This window comes from Octopus bimaculoides, chromosome 6 (assembly GCF_001194135.2).
Source record: "Octopus bimaculoides isolate UCB-OBI-ISO-001 chromosome 6, ASM119413v2, whole genome shotgun sequence".
Classification (NCBI taxonomy): domain Eukaryota; kingdom Metazoa; phylum Mollusca; class Cephalopoda; order Octopoda; family Octopodidae; genus Octopus; species Octopus bimaculoides.
The window spans coordinates 106,787,958-106,791,261 of record NC_068986.1 but is presented as its reverse complement, the minus strand read 5'-3'; the positions used below and the strand labels follow the sequence as shown (position 1 = coordinate 106,791,261).

The 3,304-nt window shown below is 38.9% G+C and overlaps 1 protein-coding gene and 1 long non-coding RNA gene across 4 annotated transcripts in view; one reads left to right on the top strand and one right to left on the bottom strand.

Moving 5' to 3' along the window:
* The window catches only part of LOC128248173 (uncharacterized), a 20,485-nt gene extending 19,409 nt beyond the window's left edge, over positions 1-1,076 (top strand). Inside the window, exon 2 of the long non-coding RNA XR_008264472.1 lies at positions 395-1,076. This is a non-coding gene — a long non-coding RNA (uncharacterized LOC128248173). The remainder of the gene's footprint in view (positions 1-394) is intronic.
* The window catches only part of LOC106872050 (uncharacterized), a 17,087-nt gene extending 15,532 nt beyond the window's left edge, over positions 1-1,555 (bottom strand). For 2 of the 3 annotated variants that reach the window (XM_052969049.1, XM_052969050.1), the window contains exon 1: positions 1,177-1,555. The gene's annotated coding sequence lies outside the window, so the exon portion shown is untranslated. The remainder of the gene's footprint in view (positions 1-1,176) is intronic. The other variant, XM_052969048.1, reaches the window with a different exon arrangement.
* Positions 1,556-3,304: the final 1,749 nt, after the last annotated feature.

The window sequence follows — 3,304 nt, the reverse complement described above, 5'->3', positions numbered from 1 at the left end:
AGTTTTTCCATTTCTTTTAGAGAGACGTTGTCATCTGCTGGTATTGATACATCAATTAGAAAGCATTTTTTTTCTTCGTGATCTTTGACAACTATATCTGGTCTATTTGCCTTAATTTCTCTATCTGTGTGTATTGGCATATCCCAAAGTATGGTTGCTTTCTCGTTTTCTGTGACCTTTTCTGGCGTGTGTTTATACCATCTTTTTTCTGTTGTTATTCCATAGTGTTGGCATAGCTTCCAGTGTATATAGGTCCCAGTTCTGTCGCGTCTGTGAATATATTCCTTCTTAGCCAGGACTGGGCAGCCAGAGATAATATGATTATTATTATTATTATTATTATTATTATTATTATTATTATTATTATTATTATTATTATTATTTTATGATTCAGAGCGACCATGAGATGGAGAATAGGAAGCTGGACATAGTCTTAATTGAGAAAGAAGACAAACTATGCTGGATCATAGATACAGCATGCCAGTGGTTCGGCTAAAAAGACAGATAGAATATATGAGAATTTTTATCATTAATTACGACCATTGCTTCAACACATCTTCTAGCATCGATCCTTCACGGGTGGGACACTCAACAACTGATTCAGGAGCATCCGGTGGTGCAGATATATCTCATCGAGTGATAAATAGATACAATACATTAAAATAAAGTTTCTGCAATGTATCCGCTCATTTTAGTGAAAGGAAAAGCCGTAAAACGAAGGAAATATCTTCTGTAACATAGACGATCGGAAATAAAATGGCTGATGGAAAAATCCAACGAACAAGCAATACAACGAAAAAAATATTAAAAATAACCGTTAACAGATACGGATGTATGGACATAACTGTTTGGAATGAGTTATAGCAATCAATATTTTCAGAAGAACATTGTCTTAATACTCATCTCAGTGGTTATAATTGTGCGTATGCATGTATGTATATGTTTAAGTACATATATGCATACGCACGTGAGTGTGCGTGAGTGCATTTCGTGTGCATATGTTGCATTATCTTTTATGTGAAATATAAACCTTGAGAAATAAAAAAAATATTAGAACATTTCCATTATTAATGAAATTCTCCCATTCATCATCATATGCCTTACATATGTTTAATTTTATGAGTCTTTCAAACATTAGATACTTAAATAAAAATATCGAACCACACTTTCCCTTACCTTATAAGCTTGAAGATAGCTGCCTCAGAAATATGGAAATGATATATATAATTTTTGAATTTCTTCTCAACGGCAACGCATTGCAGACAGCAGCTGTTTCATAATAAATAAAACTTCAGATGTTTCTGACAGTAGGCTTTCAGTGATAATTATTTATTTTTGATTTATCACGTGTGCCGTAAAATATTATTATTTTGCACTAGAATCTACTTCCCTACCTTTCTTTCGATTTCCGCCAAAAGTTCTCTCTGTGTGTATCATAGGTACAGCAATAATTTTTCAACGACCCACTGTGCTCTCATGTTGTGCAGATTTTTCCAAGGAAATAACTACGAATTTCTGACATAATTAACTAGTTATTCTTTATACTTTATATTTTACACGTTTTAGTCATTCAACTTCGAACATCGTGGGTCACCATACCGAACAGATGCACCAGAATACTAACATTATTTTAAAGCTTCTAAATCCTATGTTACAGAGACGTAAACAAACGAAAATGGGTTGGCAAATACGTGTTTGATAAGTGATAAACACAAACACAAACACAAGTATTCGCGCCCCTCAGGCACACACACACACACACACACACACACACACACACACACACAAATATGTAGTCTTTTGTGAAGACGGTTCTCGAAGTACATATATATCTATAGATATCAGCATGTAGATATAGGGTTGAAAAATCATTCCTGAGTGCAGGAGTGGCTGTGTGGTAAGTAGCTTGTTTACAAACCACATGGTTCCGAGTTCAGTTCCACTGCGTGGCAACTTGGGCGAGTATCTTCTACTATAACCACGGGCCGACCAAAGCCTTGTGAGTGGATATGGTAGACGGAAGCTGAAACAAACCCGTCGTATATATATATGTGTGTGTGTGTGTGTGTGTGTGTGTGTGAGTGTGTGTGTGTATGTATGTGTGTTTGTATTTGTCTTCCCACCATCGCTTGACAACCGATGCTGGTATGTTCACGTCCCCGTAACTTAGCAGTTCGGCAAAACAAACCGATAGAATAAGTACTAGGCTTACAAAGAATAAATCCAGGGGTCAGTTTGTTCGACTAAAGGCGGTGCTTCAGCATGGCCGCAGACAAATGACAGAAAGAAATAAAAAAGATATGAAATAGAGTATATATATGTATATTCTATTTTATATCTTTTACATATGGTGGCCGTCTACTTATGACCGAAGAAGTCTATCACAGACTTTCAGGAACATTGTGCTTTCTAGGATATAGGAACAAAAAGAGAAATAGCAGCGCATATCAAGCAGAGGACAGCAATGACTTTGCTGAGTTTAGGTCCAATAAGGCTTGCACAACACCTCATAGACCCTCTCCACTGTTTTCACATTATACAGAGACGAACCAGAGCAAGATGTCTGGGGCCAATATGAGTCGCATTCGCAGGGATGTGGGAGCGCCATGATATCTAGCACAAACCAAAGATACCCAAAATGTCCAATGTCATTCCCTGCATATCTGATTTTATATTGGAGTGGCCTTCTAGATACGTACTCTTGCTATTGCTAGATAGCGGTTGAGCCTGCATTACGTTCACGTGACCTTTCAGCAGGTTTATATTTAATCATGCTGTGTTTCTAGTAACCCTTCCCACCAGGGTAGCCTGGTGATGACGCCGGCTGGATTAGTCGCCGACAATCCGACCATGCAACAGGTTGTACTGGACTCCATGTTACCAGTAGTACTTGTGAGAGCCTCGTAAGTGACTTGCCATACATTCATATATATATATATATATATGTATAAATACACACACGCACACACACACACACACACAGCCCACACATATATGTATATATATATATGTATATATATTTATATTGCTCCCGCCCACGCTGCCGCACTTGCCCTTATCTCTCCAACACCACCCTCCTCACCAGCACCCATAACCGACCCTATCGCATCACCGACTCCTTCACCTGCACTTCTACCAACATCATCTATTGTATCTCCTGCTCTCTCTGCCATTCTCTGTACATCGGACAAACGGGGCGCCGCCTGGCCGACCGATTCGCGGAACACCTCCGAGACATCAACGTTGGCAATGACACCTCGGTGTCACGCCACTTCCGTTCTGCCGGCCACTCCTTGCAGCAACA